This window comes from Lissotriton vulgaris, chromosome 9, assembly GCF_964263255.1.
Source record: "Lissotriton vulgaris chromosome 9, aLisVul1.2, whole genome shotgun sequence".
Taxonomy (NCBI): domain Eukaryota; kingdom Metazoa; phylum Chordata; class Amphibia; order Caudata; family Salamandridae; genus Lissotriton; species Lissotriton vulgaris.
Genome location: NC_141697.1, coordinates 993,940,283 through 993,967,137, shown reverse-complemented (window position 1 = coordinate 993,967,137; position 26,855 = coordinate 993,940,283).

Below are 26,855 nucleotides of genomic sequence, written 5' to 3'. Positions count from 1 at the left end.
CACCACTTTCCTCCTCTGACTCCGGGCTACTTTCTGAGCCTATGAAGGGAAGGGAAGTAAAACCGCTATTACAATTGGCCAATGGAAAAGCTCCAGAGGAAGATGGGGTTCTTATTGAGTTCTATAAAATATTTGCTTCCCATATCATCCCTCCCGTTACACAACTTTTGAGTGATACATTTTCTGGTGGAAAAATTCACTCCTTTTTCTGAAAGAGCGACATAAGTTTTTCAAAACCCAGTAATACCTCCCTAGAATGTAGGCTACATATTTCAATTGCACTATTAAATAAATACCCTCTCACTCTATGATAGAAGTGATGTTGTGTTTTCCAGGGAGAGAATGCTGTAGGAGAGAATTTCGAGAGTTCAGTCAGACTTCTAATGCCAGGGAAAGTGGTAGAGGAGAGCGGCATGCCATTTTCCCAGCTGTTTCCAGGGAGCTTACAGGCAGGGATGTTTTATTCAGGTGACCTTTCTCTGCTGCCTGGAAAATTACTGTCGAGGAAAAGCCCAGAGAGTCTGAGTTCAGAAAGAACCATGTGCGAATAATATAATAATGGGGAGATTATACCAAGCCAAACTCATTTGGAGGGGAGAAGGAACACTTACAACACACATGCCTCACAGCAACCAATGTGTTACCTGGCTGCTGCTCTCTTTTTTCTCTCTCTCTCACACCAGTGGTCGAAGTGGGCGGGGTCCAGACGGGCACGACTGTCCATCATTTTTAAATTTAAGCAAAACAGTTCCCCTACTTTCTGTGAAAAGATAACTGTCCCGTGACAGTCAATTCTGAGAGCTGAAATGCCTCAGCTGAAGTGTACCGCAGGGAGTCTCCTGCGCTGTGAAACCGAAGCAAACAGACAGGTAAACAGTCCTTCTTGCCAGGGTGCTTGCTATCTGAAAGAAGTGTAAATGCGCACAAGGGGTCAATCTGCAAATGTAAAGGGAGTAGGAGTGGCTGGCAGGGCCGGACTAGCCATAGCGGGCACCCGGCAGTCCCCTGGTGAGCCGCACGGGTGAGGGCCGGTTATGGGCCCCTGGGGGCCGTTTTTGTTATAGGGCCGTTTTTGAAGCATAGCTGCAAAATCGGCCCTGTACCAAAATCGGACGAAAACCGGCCCCGGCAAAGAGCTTGGCAGCACCTCCAACCCCCTACCCCCCCCCCCCCCCCGAACGTTATTATTTTTAAAGCACTTACCTTCTCATGCCTGCCGTCCCTCCTCAGTTTCGCTTCCTGATGAGTCCTGGAAGCAGGAAGCACACACGTTCCCTTAAGCCAATTGTGATTGGTCTGAGCACTGTGGTTTGGCACTCAAACAGGGACTAAGAGTCTGTGCGTGTTCCCCACCAGGCTGTGCATTACAGCCTGGTGGGGAACATGCAAAGTGCACATGACTGTTTTGCCGGCCCAAGACAGCCGGTTAAACCGTCATGAGCACTTAAGTGCATGAACCACTCCTCCCCAATGGCACCAGCCCCGCCCCACTCCGCCCTAACCGAGCCCTGCAGCTCTGAAAGAAGAAATGATAATAACGATGTTATTATAATTTTATTTTTCCATTTTCCTGCTCTGAGAGCCCTCCACCTTAGCGTAGGAGCCACCCCTGAAAGGAAGCTTGAAAGTGGTAATAAGCTTTAATTATTGGAATCACTTGTCTCTTCCTGATGAGACAGATTTATTCTTTTTTAGCAATATTGGAAAGGAGTTACCAGCTGAGCTGTGAAGAGTGTACTTTTTAAAGGCCCATAACACAGGCCCGCTTCACCGAAAGAGATGCAGGGGCTTGTGTTACACTCCTAACTATTCTCCACTGCTCCAATCAGGTTTCCATTCTGTGGCTCTCTGGTTACAGGCACAGATCTCTGCAGTGCATTAACTACCAGAGGTTACATAAAGTACAATAGTGCATTTCTCACTGATTAACTTAATGTGCATTTATTTTATATTTACGCTGTGTGTTACTTTATATGTAAATACCTGAAGGTGAAAGATCGAAAAAAACGTACAGAATATATATATTTTTTCAGCCACGCCTTTGACCCCGCCCCCATTGTGCCCAGCATCACAGTTCCGTTACATGTTTTTAATGCACCTCGACTGCTGTCCCACAAACACACACACCCCCAACCCACCCCCATTTGGTATTTCCCATTTTGAGATGACCTATCCTGTCTCACATTCTCACAAGGTGAATTTACTTCTCTCACTGATGCCCTATTCTCACAGGACCTGCCTTTTTTACTCAGCCTGTCTCCTTTTTACAGGGCTAGGGCTGTCATGAGTGTGGAGCACACTGCCCTGTTTCACCCACTCTTTACAGGGCCTGGGGTTGCTAAGGCTGAGCAGATTACTATGTCACAAGAGCAGGCTTAGTGTTCTCTTGTGACATATTTGTGATGAGGTAGGTAACGTTAGTCACCAAAATGTGATGCTATATATTGGTAAATTGCCTGGGTTCAACAAACGCTTCTGACAGGCCTGCACATGGCCACCCTCGCTCACATTGTCTGCTCTCTCTTTGTTGACTTGGTCCTTTGTCATTGAGACTGTGTCTTCCCGCTGAGTCTTTTTTTAAAAGCGCTTTCTGTCTCTTCTCAGAGTGCCATTGTATTTCCTTTGAACCTTCAACTTTTCATTGACTTTTTGACTTTTCACTGAGCCTTCGACTTTTCAATGACTTCTTTCAAAGTAGACCTGTACCTTTTCCTTCAGCCGGATTTACCTCTTTGCTTTTCTGCCTTTTTTTATGTCTCGCCGAGACACTACTCTTCCAGAATGTGCCCTCTCTGTCTGATGGCCTGATGCATTCTCCCAGGGCCTTGACCTTTCTCACAGAGCTTACCCCTTTTCACAAGTCCACCCTTTCTAGCTGGATTTGCCCACTCCAGGATCGCTTGGGTCTCTTGCTGAGGCTCTGCTTTCTCGATTCTTTTCACTGCCTTTTTGTTTGTCACAAGAGTTGTCTCTTCTCACTTGGGACTCCTTTGATTCTGGGCCTGCTGCTTCCTAATGGTCCTCTTTTCTTCTAAAAGCACCTTCTTAGTTGGCATAACTGCTGTTATCAGCAAGGGGAAGCATAGTCAAATTATTTGAGAACAGGAATTGCTTTCCAAAAACTGATATCTGAAACGTGTGCCTCAGGAACAAAATTAGACTATTTGAATCCACTCTAAATATGCATATGAAAATTCTTGAAGCTGGAAATTATGCCATCTGAAACTATACTCAAAAGATTCTCATATGCAGTGAGGACCAGGGCTGGAGATGTTTACTGACTTAGTCTAGCTCTGAGAATGAAGGCCACATGGGAGTCAGTTATGAAGGAATACCTCGACATATCAGTCTTGGGTTGCATATGTAGTTGGTGTGGGCCCACAAACTTGCGCCATACTACATGGCATATGCGCAACATAATCCTACAAGTCACATATGCCGAGACCGTCTACAACACTGTAGGCCAGATGTATAAGTGAACTGTGCTGATGGTCTGTCACTATTCATGATGCTTTGGTGGAGCAGCTTCCAAAATCATATCAGTGTGGCAATGCAAAGTCTGTCTGCATGACATTGCATGGCCTCATAGTTATGCAGTAAGGCAAGCCACGGCAAAGTGCAGCATTCATTCACCCTACGTTAAGGATATGTACCATTGGCCTTGCAGTGGTCTTTCTTATCCAACACCAATGAAGATCTCACACATTTCCACACATCCTATGTTCGGGTACACTGGGACTGCATGCAAAAAGTGGGCCTCCCAAGAGGAGGTGAAATGAGGATACATAATTACATGTCTGTTTGTCATGTCCAATTACAATGTGTCACATGTGTAGGACACATAGAAGGAGGGAATTGCATAGATTGTGTATTTTTGGTGCCGGAATGGGTCCTTTTAAGCACGACGTCATGTGAGGACACTAAGCTGACACATGTGCACAATGGTGCAAGGGGAAAGTGTTGGCACAGTCACGACCATGTGATGTGGCATATGTGGACAAACCACGGATACGCTGTATGTGAGGAAAAAGGCACATTTCACCCCTTCACTTTGGATGCAGTGCAGAGCAGCCATATAACACCCATTGCTGCCCAGTGGCAACAACTGCTAAATCAGGCCCTGTGTGTGCATTCTATAGAGTCAAAGACCCTCACAAATGCAACACCTTGTAAAGTGATGCATACAAACACCCTATTGAAGCAATGCAATCCCTGTCTCTAGTCTGTGTGTCCACATGTAAATCTCATGGTCATGAAACATGAGATGTATCCCAGACCTGTGAAACTGAGAAATATTGTCATACATGAACCTCACAAGATCATGTCTACCATGCTACATTATATCACTCATCGCATAGACACATCACATCCTATGTGCACACTGTTTAGTTGTGCACAAACCACTATATCATTCATCCAAGGCCGCAGACTGTGCAGCAAAGTGCAACCTCATGCACAAACTACATTTCCCATGACAGCCAACAATGCAGTTATCATTGCGTGAATGTGCCTGTCTTGGAGTAATGCTGCAAAGGTTCTGCCAGAGCAGCCATAGAACCCTGCACATTGAATCATGTGGAAGATATAGCCTACACTCTCTACAATCAGTGTGACACTGTAGTGTGGTTAGTCTACCATTTGCACTGTACAACGTCTGATTAACACATATCTCTAACCCCTTCTGTACCGTCACCATAATCGACACTGTGCACTGCCATATGTACACTATCCTGTCCCACATGGATATCCAGTCACTATCCTTCCGATGGCAGTACACATTGAACAGCATTGACTCCAACTCTCAATGCAAAATATGTGTGACTGAAGTATGTCACATCACCTGCCCCTGTTATATGTTGTCAAATCAGAAAGGTATCAGTTATGGTATGGCAATAGTAGCCAATAATGGATTCAATAGATGATTGTGAGACATGGGTCTACTCAACGACAAATGGACTTTCCTTACTGGTACAAATGATGACCTGCATGAGATTGGCACTCACCAGTATGACAAATAGTAAGTACATTACATAGACATCACTCATGTATGTGTAGCACAGTGTCAGACATTTCCAATTCCTACTTGCATGTATGCCAAACAATGTCTTAGCACATCTTTTACAGTAAGCAAGGTTTATGATTCATTCAGGAAACATAACAGAATGGACATGAAAGTTGGGCCATCCCTTGTCATGACACTTAACTAATTGTACACCTCCTTTCTTTACAGCGGACCAAGGATATGCTCTGCTGCTGTGGGCCATGGCTCCTTCGAACCAGAACCCCCAGAAGCAGCGTGATTGATCCGCTTTAGGAGGGGAGATTGTATTCCCGCTCAAGGAAACTGCTAGAGCGCTCCACCTTAAAAATAAGCTTTACCTGACAGCGAAAGACGTGTCAAGCGCCCATCATTTTCCAGCAAAACCTCGCTAACGTAAACGTTCTTCTTTCCATATTGGAGAAGATTCTCCACTCGATTTTAGAGATGGAACTTGATTGATCTCCTTCAGGAACCATTTTAATCTGTACAACGTCGTAATCTATAAAGTGACATCATTCAACATTCTGAAGAGATTATACAGGAATTTATCCTATTTTACTTCTGAAAAACGTGGTAGAGAACAGACCCATCAGCTTATCGCATCGCACAGAAATACACCGGGGAATTGTACAGACCCTGAAACAAGACAGACATCGAACCTTAGTCTTGATAAAGGTGGAACATATTCACTTCAGAACCACCGAAACGCGTCGACGCCAAACTCCTGTACAATTCAAGTCCTCTCCTCCCCTGTTGATATACAAATTTGTGGCCATAAAACTAGGGAGTGATGAAATTGTAGTATTGAATGTACCACTTGTATTTTACAATTTTTTATGTTTTACAACAAATTTTTGTCTGTCTGTAGCATTGTGCAGGTCACAATAGATTGTATTATTAGTTGAAATTTAATTGTTTCTTCGTAATTGTATGATGTATAAATGTAAACTGTTTTTATTTCTGTTACTTTAATAAATTGATGTGTACCTTATGTTTAGAATTGTATTAGTTCATGATTTTATCGTTGGTTGCTTTAAAGCTAAGTTTTAGCTTATCCTGTATATGTCTCAAGGGAACTAGTCTAATTTCTGGGTCCTCTGAAAAACCCACAAATGGAAGACCAGCGGACCGACAATCATCCCCCATGCAGCACCAGGTCCATCAATGAGCAGATATTTGGAGTTTTAAAATCCTGCTTCGGCAGCCTTGACAGATCTGGGGCAGATTGCGATATTTGTCACCTATGGAGTACAAAATAACATTGGTGTGCTGCATATTGCTCAACATATGTGTAAGGACAAATGTGCCATGGGCTGATGACAATGGGGAGCAGGAAGTGCCGGACGTTGAGGAGGAGAAAGATGAGAAGCCTCATCAACCTGTACCTTCAGTTGTCGAAACACGTTGGAGAGATAACATCAACAATTTCTTCACTGAAGCATGAGTGATCTACCTGATATCACACAATGATGACAGATTTAACATTGTTAACCTACTTTAAATAAATGTATGAGCACTATCACTGTGTACGCATTTTGATTCCATAGTCACAGTAAACACCTAAACATTCACATTTGACCTGCTACTAATTGTAACACAGTTAATGCATGCAGCTATGTGTAACAAACAGCATTGAACATCATCAGGTACAAATGAAATAGTGTGCATGCCAACCACCTGTAGCAGATAGTCCTCCATTGCCAGCCACAATTAACATGGTGTGGTAATGTAGATAGTGTGGAATGACTGTGTGTCTGGTATCGTTTTAATCTCCTACCCTGCATTGTAAAGCCCTCTGTACGCCTAGCGCTGCACGCATCTGTTTATTTATTTAGCTACAGCGCTGCTCTGCCGATCCATTAATTTGCTCGCGCTGCACTGCTGAACAGCTGTTTATTGATTTTGTGGCGCGTCCTCGCCGAGTCTGTCACATTGATTGACGCTGCACTGATATTGATTGGTGCGCTTTGGGCTCTGTTGCTATTCGCTTTGCCTTTTCTGCCCCTGGCTGCGCTCGCCTTTGACCCTCCATTTTGTGCTGTTGTTGTTGTTTGGCCCCTGGTCAGCCCCTCCTCCCGCCACCGCCTCCCAGCTGCTGCCCCTCCCACCCACGATTAACTCCTCTACTCGCTCCTGAGCTCGCTGTAACCGCCTGGACCCTCCTACAGTCCGGTTGCTCCTCCACGCTTCTGTCTGCCACCACGCTGGTATCGTTTTAATCTCCTACCCTGCATTGTAAAGCCCTCTGTACGCCTAGCGCTGCACGCATCTGTTTATTTATTTAGCTACAGCGCTGCTCTGCCGATCCATTAATTTGCTCGCGCTGCACTGCTGAACAGCTGTTTATTGATTTTGTGGCGCGTCCTCGCCGAGTCTGTCACATTGATTGACGCTGCACTGATATTGATTGGTGCGCTTTGGGCTCTGTTGCTATTCGCTTTGCCTTTTCTGCCCCTGGCTGCGCTCGCCTTTGACCCTCCATTTTGTGCTGTTGTTGTTGTTTGGCCCCTGGTCAGCCCCTCCTCCCGCCACCGCCTCCCAGCTGCTGCCCCTCCCACGCTCCGCCCCCCCCACCATCCATTTATGGCCAAATGCCCCCACGCGCAGCGTCCACGCGCTTCGGACACGCCGAAGGTGCGCCAAAGGTAAGCCCGTCTACGCCTGGACCGCGCCCAGCGCCAGACCCCCTGGCCCTCGCGCTCCCCAGCCCCCCGCACTACCTACGATGCCGCCACCCTCCTAGCCCTTAACCCCGGCCGCGCCCCCAACTGCGTCCAAGCCACCCCCGGACACACCCATGGACCTTTCTCCTGCTTCTCCTGCAAATTTAGCGGCACCGACACCATCTCCGCTACGACCACACCACAGATCCCCGACCCCAACCACCTACAATGCATCCTTCTCAACACCCGCTCGATCCACAGGCACGCCATTGACCTTTGGAACCTACTAGACACCATCTCTCCTGACGTCGCCTTCCTAACGGAAACATGGATGAACGCATCCTCCGCCCCTGACATCGCCATCGCTATCCCAGATGACTATAAGATCACACGCAAGGACCGCACCGACCATACAGGAGGAGGAATCGCTATCGTCCATAAGAAATCCATCCGCATCTCTACCAGCTCCGACGCCAACATCGCTAACTCCGAACACCTTCACTTCCAGATCCACATCGACCCCAAGACCACACTCAGAGGCACCCTCCTTTACAGACCACCAGGACCCCGCGCAAAATTCAGTGAAGACATCACAGACTTCATCACCCCACACGCGCTCCTCTCCAAAGACTACATCCTTCTGGGAGACCTCAACTTCCACCTTGAAAAGATCAACGACCGCAACTCCGCCACCCTCTTAGACAACCTCGCCAACCTCGGACTTAAACAACTGGTCACTTCCCCCACCCACATCGCAGGTCACACACTCGACCCCATCTTCACCTCCAGCAACCATGTCTCCTTCAGCCACACTACGGATCTCCTCTGGACTGACCACAGCTGCGTTCACTTCACCTACAACAAGCCGAAACCCATCATCCACCTCCAACCAACTCTACAAAGAAACTGGAACAAAATCACCACGGATCAGATCTCCACATCGCTCCTTCGAACCTCCCCAGCCCTCCCTTCTAACGCCAACGAAGCTGCCTCCAACCTCACCCTTTGGTTATCCAACACCGCCGACACCTTAGCACCACTGAAAAAACGTCAACACAAACTAGGCAACAAGAAGGCCTCATGGTTCAACGATGATCTCAAGAAGTCCAAGAAACTCTGCCGCTCCCTGGAAAAGGCCTGGAAAAAAGACCCATCCACCAGCACCAAGGACGCCTTCAAAAGCGCCACCCGTATTCACCACCAACTGATCCGAAAAGCCAAGAAAACAGCATTCAAGGATCGACTTGACAACAACGCCCACAACAGCAAGGAACTTTTCAACATCGTCAAGGAATTTTCCAACCCCTCGGCCAACTCCAACGACATCACCCCCTCTCAAGCCCTCTGCGACTCCCTAGCCTCTTTTTTCCACAACAAGATTGCTGACATCCACAACAGCTTTGACAACCAACCCGGAAGCCAACCCACCCTACCATCTGCTGACCATCTTCCCCCCGTAAACACCCTCAACGCCTGGAACCCAATCTCCACTGAGGACACCATCCGCCTGATGAATTCCATCCACTCCGGATCCCCCACAGACCCATGCCCTCACCACATCTTCAACAAAGCAGACTCCGTCATAGCACCGCACCTCCGAGACGTCATCAACTGCTCCTTCAACTCCGCTACCTTCCCAGAAGACTGGAAACACGCTGAACTCACCGCCCTTCTGAAAAAACCAACAGCAGACCCCACCGAACTCAAAAACTACCGCCCCATCTCGCTTCTTCCATTCCCGGCCAAAGTCATCGAGAAAGCCGTCAACAACCAGCTCGCCGCCTTCCTCGAAGCCAACAAATCACTCGACCCCTCACAATCTGGATTCCGAGCCAAACACAGCACTGAGACCGCCCTCATCGCAGCAACAGACGACATTCGAACTCTACTGGACAATGGAGACACAGTCGCCCTCATCCTCCTCGACCTCTCTGCAGCATTCGATACAGTCTGTCATAGCACCCTTTTACAACGCCTCAGAAACATCGGAATCCAAGGAAAAGCACTGGAATGGATCACCTCGTTCCTCACCGGAAGAACCCAGAGAGTCCGCCTCCCACCATTCAAGTCCGAGGCCTCTGAAATCATTTGCGGCGTACCTCAAGGATCCTCACTCAGTCCCACCCTATTCAACGTATACATGAGCCCCCTCGCGGCCATCGCCCGCCAACACAACCTCAACATCATCTCTTACGCGGACGACACTCAACTGATCCTCTCTCTCACCAAGGACCCCAGCACCGCCAAAACTAACCTACACGAAGGAATGAAAGAAGTCGCCGAATGGATGAAACAAAGCCGTCTGAAACTGAACTCAGACAAAACCGAAGTCCTCATCTTAGGTACTTCCCCCTCTGCATGGGACGACTCCTGGTGGCCGGAAGCCCTCGGAAAAGCACCCATCCCGACAGACCACGCACGGAACCTTGGCGTCATCCTGGATTCTTCACTCTCAATGAACAGACAAGTCAACGCCGTATCATCTTCCTGCTTTAACATTCTTCGCATGCTCAGAAAAACATTTCGCTGGATCCCCTCCGAAACAAGGAAAATAGTCACCCACGCTCTAGTCACTAGCCGACTGGACTACGGAAACACCCTCTACGCAGGTACCACCGCCAAACTCCAGAAGAAACTACAACGAATCCAAAACGCCTCAGCCAGGCTCATATTAGACATCCCACGCAACGAACACATCTCTGGTCACCTTAAAGACCTCCACTGGCTACCCGTCAATAAGAGGATCACTTTCCGACTGCTAACCCACGCACACAAATCACTCTACGACATCGGACCAGATTGCCTCAACTTTCGACTGTCCTTCTACACCCCCTCCCGCCAACTTCGCTCTTCCAGCCAAGCCTTCGCCACGGTACCTCGCATCAACAAGACCACCATGGGAGGCAGATCCTTTTCATACCTGGCTGCCAAAACTTGGAACTCACTCCCCGCTTACCTTCGCCTCACCCAGAATCACCTAGCGTTCAGAAAGCAGCTTAAAACGTGGATATTTGACAAATAATCCTCCTCCCCTTCCTAAGCGCCTTGAAACCCTCTGGGTATGTAGCGCGCTATACAAATTTTATGACTTGACTTGACATGTCAAATCCATTAGGTGATCTCATATCACACAAACAAATGCTAAATACTGTAGTTTGCCAGTGCAACAATGTTGCATGTGAACACCAACTGCTATGCTCAAGCAATGTCTTGATGCAGGATGTAGTATTTATTAACAGGTTTTATACCGCGCCTGAATCACCCCCGAAGGGGTATCTCTGCGCTAAGGATTTTCACTAGCCAGGTAGACAGACCTTCAAGAAATAGGGCAGTTTTAAGCAGTTTTCGAAAACGCAGATAGTCAGGACACTGTCTCAGGTCAATTGGAAGCTGGTTCCAATAGAAGGGAGCGAGGTAGGAGAAAGACGCCTAACCTAGTTTAACTCACCCCAGGAACAACAAGAAGATCCTTGTCTCCCGACCTGAGTGTCCTGATAGGGACATAAGGCTTAAGTTTCCTGGCAATGTAAGAAGGACCCTTATTATGCAAGGCCCTATAGACAATGCAGCAAACTTAAAATTTTGACCGCTTGCGAATGGGCAACCAGTGTAGGCGTTGGAGCAAGGAGAGAAAAGGAGTTCTTGGCGGAGCATTCATAATAAGACGTGCCACCGTGTTTTGGACCACCTGCAATCTGCTTATCGAGGACTCATTCGCAGATATCAGGAGAGCATTGCAGTAGTCCAATTGACTCATAACCATGGTCTGAACCAAAGTTTCGCGAGTAGAGACAGGAAGAAGCAGGAAGACTCGACTAAGCAAACCCAACACCTGAAAGCAACCGCTGGCAGTGTAGGCAGTGTGCTCCTTCAAAGACAACACGCGATCGAGGCAAATGCCCAGGCTTTTAACCAGAGCCTTCGATGCAGGAGTAGAACCAAGGGCTGCTGGCCACCAATCAGGTGACCACAGCAATGGAGCCTCACAGAAGAGCATAATCTCCGTCTTCTCAGCATTAAGTTGGAGAAAATTACTTTTTATCCAATTTGCGGTTGCTATCATACCCACCTAGAATGAGGACGAACAGATGAACGAAAAGAGGAGCTGGTTGTCATCAGCGTAAGAAATCGGAGTGAAGCCACAGGATCTAAGAAGATTGACCAAGGCAGCAATGTAGATATTAACCCCTTCGATGCTCATGACGAGCTCAGCTCGTCATGCAGTACACTGGTCGTGTGCTTATGACGAGCTGAGCTCGTCATGCAGCATGGGGATCTGAATATGTCAGCACTCAGCGGGAATTGCCTTAGCAGCCAAGGTGTTAAACAATGTATGGCTCAAACACGAGCCCTGAGAAATTCCCTTGGTCAAATCCAGAGGCTTCGACCGAAAAGGGCCCAAATTGACAATCTGGGAGCAGGAAGATAGAAAACTAGTCAAACACTGAAGTGCTGAACCACTAAGTCCAATATCCTCTAATCTCCTGAGCAAGATTTGGTGAGAGATCATGTCGATCACAGCCGAGAGGTCCAACAGCACGAGAAATCGTAGACTAACCCCATCTAGGGTCATCCCGCCCGACTCCCCAACTGCACCCAAGCCGCTCCTGGACACACCCATGGACCCTTCTCTTGCAACTCCTGCAAGTTCGATGGCACCAAGAACAACTCCTCACCCACGAACACAAAACAGATATCTGACACCAACCACCTACAATGCATCCTGCTCAACACCCGCTCGGTCCACAGACACGCCATCGACCTTTGGAATCTACTAGACACCATCTCTCCAGACGTCACTTTCCTAACAGAAACATGGATGAACGCCTCATCAGCCCCAGACATCACCATTGTCATCCCAGACGGTTACAAGATTATCCGTAAGGACCGCACCAAACAAACAGGAGGAGGCATCGCTATCGTCCATAAGAATTCCATCCGCATCTCAACTAGCTCAGACGTCAACCTTACCAGCGCTGAACACCTTCACTTCCAGATCTACACCGACCCCAAGACCACACTCAGAGGCACCCTCCTCTACCGGCCTCCAGGACCCCGTGCACAATTCAGTGACAACATCACTGACTTTATCACCCCACACGCCCTCCCCTCCGAGGAATACATTCTATTGGGAGACCTCAATTTTCACCTGGAAAAGAGCAATGACAGCAACGCCACCACCCTTCTGGACAATGTCGCCAACCTCGGACTCAAACAACTTGTCAATACCCCCACCCACAATGCAGGTCACACACTCGACCCTATCTTCACCTCCAGCAAACATATCTCCTTCAGTCACACCACAGCTCTCCATAGGACGGACCACAGCTGCGTTCACTTTATCTACAAAAAGACCACAACCCATAACCATCCTTATCCTACTCTGCGGAGACACTGGAACAAAATCACCATCGACCAGATCTCCTCATCGCTTCTTCAAAACCCCCCTGCCCACTCCTCAAACCCCAACGAAGCAGCTATTAACCTCACCCAATGGCTAACCAACAGCGCCGACAACCTAGCACCGTTGAAAAAACGTCAAATCAAACTCGGCAGCAAAAACGCCTCCTGGTTCAACGATGATCTTAAGAAATCCAAGAAACTCTGTCGCTCCCTCGAGAAGGCCTGGAAAAAAGACCCAAACACCAGCACCAGGGACGCCTTCAAAAACGCCACCCGCATACACCACCAACTAATCCGGTCTGCCAAGAAAGCCGCATTCAAAGACCGACTAGATATCAACGCTCACAACAGCAAGGAATTATTCAACATCGTCAAAGATTTTACCAACCCCTCAGCCAACTCCAACAACATCACCCCCTCTCAAGCCCTTTGCGACTCCCTTGCTTCATTCTTCCACAACAAAATCGCAGACATCCACAACAGCTTCGACAACCAACCCACCCAACCTTCCGCAGTACCTTCACCCCCCTTGAACATCCTTAATGACTGGAACCCAATCTCCACTGAGGACACCATCCGCCTGATGAACTCCATCCACTCAGGATCTCCCACATATCCATGCCCTCACCACATCTTCAACAAAGCCGACTCCATCATAGCACCACACCTCCGAGACGTCATCAACTGCTCCCTCAACTCCGCCACCTTCCCGGAAAGCTGGAAACACGCAGAACTCAGCGCCCTTCTGAAAAAACCCACAGCTGACCCCACCGAACTCAAAAACTACCGCCCCATCTTGCTCCTTCCATTCCCGGCCAAAGTCATCAAGAAAGCTGTCAACAACTAGCTCGCCGCCTTCCTCGAAACCAACAAATCCCTCGACTCCACACAGTCCGGCTTCCGAGCCAAACACAGCACTGAGACCGCCCTCATCGCAGCCACAGACGACATTCGAACTCTACTGGACAATGGAGACACAGTCGCCCTCATCCTCCTCGACCTCTCCGCAGCCTTCGACACAGTCTGTCATAGCACCCTATTACAACGCCTCAGAAACATCGGAATCCAAGGAAAAGCACTGGAATGGATCACCTCGTTCCTCGCCGGAAGAACTCAAAGAGTCTGCCTCCCACCATTCAAATCAGAGGCCTCTGGAGACATTTGCGGCGTGCCACAAGGATCTTCACTAAGCCCCACCCTCTTCAACGTATACATGAGCCCCCTCGCGGCTATCGCACGCCAACACAACCTCAACATCATCTCCTACGCTGATGGCACTCAACTGATCCTCTCACTCACCAATGACCCGAACACCGCCAAAACCAACCTACATGAAGGAATGAAAAAAGTAGCCGAGTGGATGAAGCACAGCCGTCTGAAACTGAACTCAAACAAAACAGAAGTCCTCAGAGCAGATTCTGGAGTTCTGGACTTTTTGGTTCCGTCCAGAGGTGTCAGGGGACAACACCCGAAGACCCCGGAGTTCCACCTGTCTCGGTGCACAAATAAACAGAAACACGGGCTTCTCGATGGTGTCGTCAAAGACCAAAGGTTTATTACTGCAGGGACACAGAAGTCACAGAAACTACACACGGGCAGTATCTAGGAGCATGTTCGATTTGTACAAAGAGGGTTGCTCCTTATATACTAAAATTTGAGCTTGAGGCAAATTCTTTACATGTAATACATTCCCAAACCTTTGTGTCCTAAACAATAAATATTTGGCGTTGCACAGGAATCGTCGACAATATCTGATGTCAAAACATTACGAACGAGGGGTTCCCACTTTTCCATCATAATCTCATGTCAACTTTTCATTCAGGACCCGGACCGCCTCATCGTAAATTTCGTTACCTCCCCCTAATAAAGGCCCAGAAGGAAAGGAGCAGAGCCAGGTGCAGAAGATAGAAAAGCAGGATAAGGGATGTTTGTGGGTTGTAAATGGGCAAGGCTACCGGCTTCGGCCGCCTAATCATGATCAGGCCAACGAACACAAGAACCAGTATAGCAGGACTGGCCTCGGGCAGAGGAGGCAGCCTTTGTCGAGTCATGCAGCTACAGCGTGTTCTGTTCCAAGGTGCACGTGTCACTGGAAAGGTGAATCGCCGGCTAAGGCTACGTGTCCTTAATCGAAATGAAGTAATCAAAGGTTATTGCGTATGTGAGGGCAAGAAACACAAAATGGCTGCCATGCTCTAAGATGGATGCCATGGGTAGATCGGAGATGTGTTTGTTACAGGAGTACTCTTGCTCGTAGCATAGCGAAAACACCAGGATATGCTAAATGGATCATTTGCGGTTCGCTGATACCAATATTATGTATTTCCGACAATATTGAAAACACGGGTTCAAATCGTCACGGAACCTCAGACCCTCCTTTTGCCCTTACATAGGCAATTACTCAGTCTATGTCAGAGTCTATGTCAGAGTCTAATTCTATGCTCATCAGGTCAGTGACATGTTGTTGTATCATCATCCTTTCTCGCGCCTTTTCTCTAAACGCAGGTGGTTTTCTAAAACAGGTTGCAGCACAGAGACTACACAAAGCAGGACCACACTGGATAATCAGGCAGCATGAGAATAGGAATACTAAGATGACACCAATGACCATCAGAACCTTCCATCCCCACGCTGATATCAGAGTCCAAAACCACTCCATAAAGGACCAGTTTCCCTGGTCTACGTGAATAGAGTCGGAAATCTTGTGTAGCTTAGAGATCGCCTCATAGACTGTTGGAGCATTATTGGGAATAAAGACACAGCAGCTCGATTGGATCATTCTGCATACCCCACCTCGATCTGCAAGTATTACGTCTAGAACCATACGGTTCTGCAACGTCATGAGTCTATCCGCCTGAAGCTCAGCTGTCAAATTGCTAAGGGCACCAGCAGTTTCGGAAATAGTAGATTCAACTACCCGTGTTAGCTGACGTATGTTTCTACTATTGGCCATAGGCCCCCAGAACAGAAGGAAACCTTTGAAGAAGTCTCCAGCTTCCTGACCAGCGGTGTCTTCCTTGCTGAAAACACCTCTTGCTACTCTGGTCTTGTGGTAGTCAGATGAAGCAGTGTATGTTGGAGGCAACAATCGAGCAATATAGCATGACCCCGCAAAGTCGGCAGGCAACCATGTATACGCTCTGTCTTGACAGATGAAGTAGGTACCCCTAGCAGTAAGAAAAGCAGGGGAAGAGTTAGACGGAAACACGTAAGTCTCTACGCACTCACTCCTCCCTAGCTGAGCTCTCGGATTTCTCCCATTTCCTTGCAAACAGACCTGACCTCGGTGAGGTACGACCCAGATTGGAGTTGAGCTTTTACGCTTGCTTTCTCCCAAACTAAGGCGATACTCTGAAGAATTCCAACTCAAATATACTCGCAATTCGTCTCTAGGGTAAGATGGAGTATTATTGACGTCCTTGATCATGTCAATAATTCCCTGGACTAAAGCTTTGTTGGCAGAGTTATATTTAGTGGAACGTGGTGGACGCGGAGGATAGGTTTCAAGGGCATAAGCAAAGATGGTTTGAAAGGCCTGAAATGATCCATTATAGCTAAAAGGCAAAACCAGATAGGGAATGCCTTTATCCATAGTGTGGGGTATCAACCCACACACCCAGCAGTCTGTAGTGTTAACTACCAGTTGGTGTTGGTGCAAGAGCTGTACGAAAGTGTTATTGATAAATTCTGAGCGTCGAGCTTGCTCATGTTCAGGAAACGAATGAAAAGAGTGTATGGAAGAAACAGTAGAGGTAGCAGGATCAAGGGGAGGTACTGTAGTTACTGGCACAAAAATTAAATTTATACCAAAAACGATTCCACCCACCAACGTTATTAAAACAATTAAAAATGTAATAGCACATTGTATCAGAAAACATTTACTATGAAGGATTCTGTAAAGTCTGTTTCTGCGAACATAAATCACATTTTCTCGTTGCAGCGCAGGAAGCTCCATCTTCTACAATCCGCTCGCGACCACTGATGATGTGTACGTAGATGAAAATGCCTCTATCAGCCCTGGGAGTTCCCAGAACCAACAGAAAGATCGACCTTGTGTCTGATCCCCGCAGATTCAACTAGGCACACAGCCACGACCCTACGGCTACCCAGACGGCAAGGCAATTTTTAAAAACAATAAACAATAGCAAACTTCCTGGCTGAAGGCAAGAGTTCAAAATTTCAAATATCACAATAGGCAGTTTCCTGCTTTATTTGTCCATATTACGAGATCGTAAGTTGTATCTTAGTTTTGCAGGAATCGTTTGATCAGGAAACAGTGTGTTGTCAGTAGAGTTTGCAATGTTCAAGTTCGCAGATGGCAAAGTTTCTTCTGATGCAGAGGGCAAGTGTTCAGGAGTCAAAGAAGTAGTTTCAGGAGGAGAGTCAGAGTTTGAAGTGTCAGTTATCAATTCGGCATCGCTGAAAGGGATAAACTTGGGTGTTCGCTCGAACTCAGAGGCACCAATTCCCTTCTTCACCCAGTTGTCATGAGGAAGTGGCAGGGGCACACGTTTGACGTGTGTTGCATGAATCCAGTGCTTGCGACCAGCCACACGAACAGCAGTTCTCGTCGCCAATAACACCTGGAAGGGGCCAACAAATCTGGGCTGAAGGTTCTTCGTCCTCACAAAGTTCCGTACCACAACGTGGTCACCTGGTTTCAGCTGATGACCTGGACTCTCCGGAGGCTTTGGCAATGCATCGAAAACCTGTTGGTGAATAAGACTCAATTTAGCAGTCAAGTCGTGAAGGTAATCAATCAACATTGGATATTCCAGAGAACAAAATTCCTTTGGCCTTGGCACTCCCCAAATATTAGCAGGACGGCCAAAGACAATTTCATATGGGCTAAGCCCTACTCTAGAATGTACAGTCGCTCTCGTGGATAACAAAGCCAAGGGTAGTGCGTCTGGCCAGGATAAACCCGTGGATGCCTGTATTTTAGCAAGTTTTAGTTTGAGGGTGCCATTGTATCCCTCAACTAAACCAGCGGACTGGGGATGGTTTGCACTGTGAAACTTTTGCTTAATACCTAAACCGGCACACACACTCTGCATAACTTTCCCTATAAACTCACTTCCGTTATCTGACCATACAATCCGTGGCATTCCGTATCTAGGGAAATATTCTTTGAGAAGAATTTTGGCAGTTGATAGGGCAGTGTTGTCCTTTAGTGGATATGCTTCGATCCATCTGGAGAAAGCACAAACTACCACCAGGACGTATTTTAAGTTATTGCACCGATCCATGTGAATGAAGTCTAACTGAATCACTTCAAAAGGACAAGAAGGTGGAGCGAAGTGACCAGCAGGAGTAGGAGTTCCCTTGCCAGGATTATGCATCAGGCATACCATACAATTTTTTACCACTCTTTCTGCACATTTACTAATCCCATCATTCTTCCAGACTGGGGCCAACATTTTACAGATTCCTTTAGAACTTATGTGCGCTACTCCATGTGCCATTGTCACCACTGCAAGCACATACGCATCAGGCAACATCCACCGCTGTTGTTCCGACAAGTCAATCCAACACCCACCCGAATCCAACTTACCCGTACTTTCTTTCCATGCACGTTTTTCCTCCTCAGTTGCCTCTTTCTGAATCTCTTTCACACTTTCCACTGTATCCTCACACATTCCAGACTCGGAAATCCATCTTGCAGACGTTGCAACATACATTCTACTCATCATATTTCTAGCTGTCTGTTTAGCCGTCTCATCAGCAAAAGCATTCCCACGACCAACATCATCCGTGATTGCTTTATGCGCACTGCATTTCACAATCGCAACTTCAGTCGGCAAGGTTAGAGATTCCAACAAGTCGTTAACTAACTGACCATGTTGAATCTTAGTCCCATGGGACGTAATGAAACCTCTTTCTTTCCACAAACGGCCAAAACTATGGGCCACGCCGAATGCGTACTGACTATCTGTGAACACATTCACTCTCTTTCCCTTAGCTAAAACACACGCTCTTGTTAGGGCGATTAACTCTGCAGCTTGGGCAGAATTCTGACTCATTCTTGCAGTCTCCACAATCGTCCTCAAAGTCGTTACTGCATAAGCAGCAGTCACATCACCATTCTCCAATTTAAAACATGACCCATCAACATACAACGTGCCACCTGGATCTGACAATGGGGTGTCTTTTAAATCAATTCATCCTTTTGTCTCTTCCTCGGTTCTGAAACAACAGTCATGGGGTTCGGAATCACTCGGCTCTTGATTAGCCGGCAACAATGTTGCTGGATTCAATACATTGCATCTTTTGATCTGAATATGACTCGCTAGCAGTGTCAGCTCGTAGCCAGATAATCTAGCACTGGTAAGGTGTTGTGTCTTGGTTCTGTTCATGAGTGTATCCACAGCATGAGGAACCATGACCACTAGCATGTTGTTCATCACCAAACCAGCAGATTGTCGAATGGAAGCCGCAGCTGCCGCTGTAGCTCTCAAACAACTAGGTAACGCTCTAGCTACCGGATCTAATGTTGATGAAAAGTACGCACAAGGGCGTTGTTTATCACCGAATTTCTGTGTCAGAATACTCAACGCGCAACCTTCTCTTTCGTGAACATAGAGCGTGAATGGCTTGCTGTAATCGGGTGTACCCAATACAGGAGCTGAACATAGTGCATTTCGTAACTCAGAAAAACTCTCCTGACATTCAGCAGACCATGGCACCGGACTCGGAACATTTTTCCCAGTCAAAGCTACCAACGGTTTTGCTAAAAGAGAAAAATTTGGGATCCACTGCCTACAGTAAGAGGTAATACCTAAAAAGGCACGTACTTCTCTCTGTGTGCGAGGAACATTCATCTGCGTAATTGCTTTTATTCTCTCTGGGGTCAACTTCCTTCCCTCCTTTGACAAGAGATGACCTAGGTAGGTCACTTCTTGGCAGCAATATTGCATTTTCGAAGGTGACACCTTGTGATTTAAATTAGACAAATGATGCAATAACGAAATTGTAGCTGCTTTGCAAGTTTCCTTGTCATCGGCAGCCACTAGAAGGTCATCTACATACTGCACTAGAGCAGAACCTGGAGGAAGTACAAAGGAATCTAACTGACTTTTTAATGCATGACTGTAAATGGATGGGCTCTCACAATAGCCTTGTGGAGCGCGTTTAAATCTGAAGCTTCGACCTCCTAGACAGAAGCCGAAAATATCTCTGCTTTCTTCGGCTATCGGAATGCTGAAAAAGGCATTTTTCAAGTCGATGACTGAAAACCATGTGGCTGTAGCAGGAATCAATGTTAACAAGGCAGTAATGTCTGGAACCACAGGAAACTGCGGAACCACAATCTTATTAACCTCTCTGAGATCGATAACAAACCTATATACTGGAGGCTTTGAAGGATCAGTACGTTTCAAAATTGGCAATACAGGTCTATTACAGACATTTCTTCTAGTTTCTTCAACCACCCCTTTCTTAATCAAATCTTGCACAATCCATAAAAGTGCACGTTCACCTTCAGTAGAGATCTTGTATTGAGGAATTCGTGGAAATTTTACATTTGCTTTCAAAGTGACTACATATGGTGGTATTTCTAAAAGGCCTACATCATTAGGACCAGTCGCCCAAAGAGTATCAGGGAGTGAACGCAGCTCCGGCGGGAGTGCATCCATTGACAAGTACATCGGAGAGGTGATTCTTTTACCCAATGTAAGCTGTACTCCTTCCGGAGAACAGTACAATGTCGCATATAGGCGTTTTAACAAGTCTAAACCAAGCAGATTTTCATTACAACCTGTCGTCAAAATCAGGGGTGCTTTCAGCTGACACGGTCCAACAGAAATAGACAAAGGACCAGATACGGGGTTGTAAACAGGGGCGCCTGAAAAACCTACAGAAACATTTGTTAAGCCGGACAAAGGTGCGCCAGGGAGTTTCGCATGCATGATCGAACTTTTTGCGGCACCAGTATCCAACAGAAACGGTTCGACTACACCTGATGTTGCTACTGCGACATAAGGCCCACTCTGATCCACTGGAACTGATACTACTCCCTCTCTCTGTCCATGGCTGTCCTAGTACTCATTTTGTTGAAATCCCTCATCATTTTCACAATAGTCTTCAACATGATACTGTTGAGATCTATTTTGTTGAGCAGACTGTCCATTTCGTTGATCAAAGTGATTGGAAGGGCGATCATTCGTCTGTGGAGGCATAGCACCTCGTCCTCGACCTCTAGAATTCTGCACAAAACCACCACGACCTCTCTGAGCTGCGGCTGCGTTATTTTGCGCTAAGACTGGACACTCATTTTTATAATGACCCTCTTTCTTACAATACGCACACTGATTCCACTGATATTGTGGTCTCTGAGAACCATAATCTGTCCTTTGATACGATCCTTGCTGCGTATTAGTCTGATTCATGCGAGGCGGATATGCCTGTTGCAAAAGAACTTTAGTCTTTAAGTCTTTCGTTTTCTTATCTGATTTCTCTTTCTCCTCTTTATCCCTGTTTTCATAATACTGTGCAGTTGCAAGTATTTGCGCAGTTGTAGAGACAGCCCACGCACTCTCGGAATCTTTTAATTTATTGCATAGCTCTGGTAGCAAATTGTGTACAAATTTATCGACAAACAATCTCTGTCCTCCTTCTGTGCTCATATCCTGACCACTGTGATCTACAAAAGTCTCTTCGAACCTCATGAAAAAGTCGGAGACACTTTCGTCTTTCTTTTGCCTGCATGCGGACAACTTGTCCCAATTAACACGCAATGCTGGCATCAGAGTCTTCATTAAGTCGATTATCCTACCTGGAAGATTAGCAATTAGAGGTTCAGGTTTGGAACCACCTATTTGCTGACCATCCGCTGCAATGATAGCTGCCCAATCACCACCTAGAGCAACTGGATGATTCCCTTTACGTATCTTAGCCCAAATTGGTTGTGGAACTACATTCCCAAATAACAGGTCAATGTCCGCCAGATTCATTACACAAGCCTCAACTGTTTGTGCTAATTCCTTATAGTACCCAGCAGGATTCTTACGCGGATCTGGCAAGGCCTGCTTCACTGCTAACACTTCGGCTCGCTTCCACGGAATGTGTATCCACACTCTTTGGAATTGGGCCGGAGCGCCAACAACACCATTCACTGCGTCAGCTTGAATAGCTTCGCGCCAAATTGGAGGAACCTCCCTCATTGGATATTGGCGATTCAGCTTCGTACTACTTTTCTCTAAGTCTCTCGGTGAACGAAGTGATGGATCATTCCTATAACTTAAAATCAGTTCCATCGCTTCTTTTATATTTTGACCTACTATCATTCCTGCAGCAAACTCTTTCTGAACCTTAATTAAGTCTTCTAAATTCAATTCAGAGTCATCGTCTTCTAGTTCCTCACGTAAAAGAGAGCACATCTCGTCGAAGACATATCGTTGCGTTGGTTCATTCCACTGCATAAATGTATCTAGTACATCTCTCGTACTATATCTCCTACTTTTCGAAATCCATCTGAGAGCCGTGGAATCTAATATTCCCCATTCCTCAGTACTTGGGAGCTGACTACGTCTTTGTACAGAGTCAGAAGTAGGAGTCTTAATTAAAGATTTATAGAAAGGAGACAGAATGTTAGAGACAGAATCAGTAATTCTTCGACAAACAGAAAGCGGAGTCATAATACTGGCAGATGCGGAGAACACAGTAGCAGTTGGAACAGATAGCGGGACAGTAGGAGTATCGAGTAAGATAGCTTGTGAAACAGTAGGTGTAAGCGATACAGGTATAGGTAGACAAGTCGGCAACCCAGGAAGAGGAGGTGCCGTAGGAACATTTACATTAACCACAGGAGGTACAGGAGGTACAGGAACTTGATTCTGAGGGGCAGGAGCAGGAATACCAGGTTGTCCAGCAACCGGCAATTGAACATTTGGTACAGGTGGAGCCGTAGCACCCTGTGCATACGGTGGTGGTGACCGTAACAAGTAAGACAACAGAGGATCGTTTTCGGGGTCCTCTACTATCTTAGTCGTACTCGATGGCAAGGCTGGGTAGCATTTATCTATTGCTAAGTTACGCTCTCTAGTAGCTATCTCCATTGCTTTCTCAGACTCGTTATCTTGCAGCTGCTTAGCCGCTTGTTCTAAAGTTAACTCTTGCTCTTTCTGTTCTTTTTTCAACCTTTTAATCTCTCTCTGTTTAGATTCTTTTCGCCAGTAACGGAAAGAATCAAACATTGCCGGCCGGGCTTTTTTCTTAAACAATTTTACTTCTAAATTGTCAAGGATTTCGGGTTCAAAACTACCATGTAGTGGCCAACTAAGGACACCATCCTTTTCAGTGTATCGGACCCACACCTCATTATACGATATAGGACCCACACCATGCTTACAGTAAAGATCATATAGAGGAGTCCCAATCGGAGGAACCAGACATGAGTCCTCCAATCGTGAATCACTGTTGCAACCAAAACACGACAACATACAATTTTTCCGACTTACCATTTTGTAATCCGGAACACAGAACAAACAACACAAACAGGGATGTGCACTCGAACCAAGAACTTAGGCCTATCAAAAGCGAACAAATGTATCGATACCCAAACTAAACCAATAGATTATCGTAACCAGGACAACCAGTGATAATCTTACGAAACCAAACCAAACCAAGAACCAAAAAGGATTTTAACAACCCTCACGAAGTAACCAGCTAGCAACCACTAAATACTCAACTGAGGCACTGAAGACGTCACCAAGGAGAAACCCGTCACGTTTCGCCGTACTAAGGACTGCACCTCGGGTCCAAGACGACTTCAAGGCAACGGCCCACTGCAGCCGTCCTGAACGGGAACCCTCGTGGAAGAGAACGTCGGGCCACTGTTGCGATATGCCGGGATCGATGAAGTGGGGCGCCTCCCTCAGGAATCTTCACACGAAGCTTCTCGAACTCTTCAGGCTTTTGGACCGGTACCGAATGACGTCGCCCTACGTTGGGCGCCAATTGGAGTTCTGGACTTTTTGGTTCCGTCCAGAGGTGTCAGGGGACAACACCCGAAGACCCCGGAGTTCCACCTGTCTCGGTGCACAAATAAACAGAAACACGGGCTTCTCGATGGTGGAGTCAAAGACCAAAGGTTTATTACTGCAGGGACACAGAAGTCACAGAAACTACACACGGGCAGTATCTAGGAGCCTGTTCGATTTGTACAAAGAGGGTTGTTCCTTATATACTAAAATTTGAGCTTGAGGCAAATTCTTTACATGTAATACATTCCCAAACCTTTGTGTCCTAAACAATAAATATTTGGCGTTGCACAGGAATCGTCGACAATATCTGATGTCAAAACATTACGAACGAGGGGTTCCCACTTTTCCATCATAATCTCATGTCAACTTTTCATTCAGGACCCGGACCGCCTCATCGTAAATTTCGTTACCTCCCCCTAATAAAGGCCCAGAAGGAAAGGAGCAGAGCCAGGTGCAGAAGATAGAAAAGCAGGATAAGGGATGTTTGTGGGTTGTAAATGGGCAAGGCTACCGGCTTCGGCCGCCTAATCATGATCAGGCCAACGAACACAAGAACCAGTATAGCAGGACTGGCCTCGGGCAGAGGAGGCAGCCTTTGTCGAGTCATGCAGCTACAGCGTGTTCTGTTCCAAGGTGCACGTGTCACTGGAAAGGTGAATCGCCGGCTAAGGCTACGTGTCCTTAATCGAAATGAAGTAATCAAAGGTTATTGCGTATGTGAGGGCAAGAAACACAAAATGGCTGCCATGCTCTAAGATGGATGCCATGGGTAGATCGGAGATGTGTTTGTTACAGGAGTACTCTTGCTCGTAGCATAGCGAAAACACCAGGATATGCTAAATGGATCATTTGCGGTTCGCTGATACCAATATTATGTATTTCCAACAATATTGAAAACACGGGTTCAAATCGTCACGGAACCTCAATTCCGTGCTGTATTTGGGCCTGAATCCAGATTGAGAAGGATCCAGGCTACCTGGAATCTCTGCATGGTTCGTCAACTGCTTGTTAATATATTTTTCCCACATCTTACCCAGGAGAGAAAGTAGGGAGATAGGGCGAAGATTGGAGAACTCTTCCATAGGGATCTTAGCGTTCTTACGGATGTGAATAACTAGTGCCATCTTTCAATCCGGAGAAGATAACCCTCCCTCATTTAGAGGTTGAAGATGGTACCTATAGATGATGAAAGTTGTTTGGAGAAGGAGGAAACTACCCTAGTAGGGATGGTGTCGAGGGGAGAGCCAGATTTAGCTGTGCAAAGTAAGGTTTCCACCTCCTCGTTAGATATAGGAAGGAAGTATACTGTGATTTATGCAGCCTTACTATCAGCAATATGTAGGAGGTCACGCCAAGACATGCATGGTGATCTACTAAAGCACAATCAGCATGACTGAGGATCATATTGGCCACAAATAATGAGACTGTAACATTCCTGTGGGGTATGGCCCTTTAATATGAATGGCAACTACTCAAACAATCAAACAGTGCCATCCATAAATCCTCTTTCAGGATCGCTGCACATTCCCATATTTCCACACAGGCTGATGCCTCTACTGTGGGATATGAAGCTGTATGTCAGGATGCTGAACTGTCATAGATGTGGTTGCATTGACCCCATGGCAGTGGTAGTCTGTTGCTTCTCGGAGGGAAGCTAATACAATGTAAACGGGAGCTGAGGCTAATTTAGCTCACAGGACACCTCCGGGAAGGTGCGCCCTTGTGCTACTATAGTGTTTGGCCAAAATGCATAGTATGATCCCTGAAAAGGAGGAACCCACACATATGTTTACTGTCAGCACATATAAGTAAACACATGCAAAGATGATAAACAGGTGCACACAACTATTGATGGCCAACACCGCAATGCCAGTACAGTATTACATGCATTACACATCCCAATACAACAAAAAAGCACACTTTAGATCTATTGCATGAAAAAATAATGATGCATGACATTTAGCAGGATTTTTCCAGCCACTGCGTAAGCCAAAATTGATGCTTCCCAGCCGGCACGTACTAAAAACCCCATTGTGCCTTGTCAGGCCTTATGTGAAATTGGCGCATTGACTGACAGAGTAAAAAAAATCTATGCTTCGGCTGAAAACTTGACGCATAGCCCAGGAAGTGAAGTAATGGATAAAGGGAAGTGATATAATGGATTCTGCATGTTGCAAACCAGAAACTTTTAAGTTACTTCCATTTTTACTTTGAGTCACAGTTTTTCTGTCTGAGCTTGGAAGTGGTGGTGTTTTGGTTGTGCTGGAGAGTGGTTTTGGTGTGGTTGGAGATGGTGCGTCATGTCTGTTGTTCCTGTTGAATATATGATGATACAACATGATCATGTTGATCGCGGTATCTTACAACGCGGGGTTTACAACGCAAGTTTCAACGACTTGCGCTGGAGGACAATGGACTTAGGGACACTACGATTTACTATTCCAACACCAGTCTACATACAGTAGGGAAGGTGTTGGATATAAATCGTACTATTCCTTAGCTTGCAGAGCCCTCCAGCGCAAGTCGTTGAAACGACTTGCGTTGTAAAACCCGCGTTGTAAACCTACTGCGGTGAAACTCCCGCGTAGTAAAGGTCGTCTCCCATCCCTGTTGTGTCCCTCAAGCCTTTTTGTGCTTAATTGTTGTCTATTGTTGTCTATTGCCATGTGTGCTGTGGGGTGTTTGTCTTTTGGGATATATTTGTTATAGGGATAGTATTGGATTGTTGGGGGGGGTTCAGTTTTGTTTGGGTTTTGTAAATTGGGT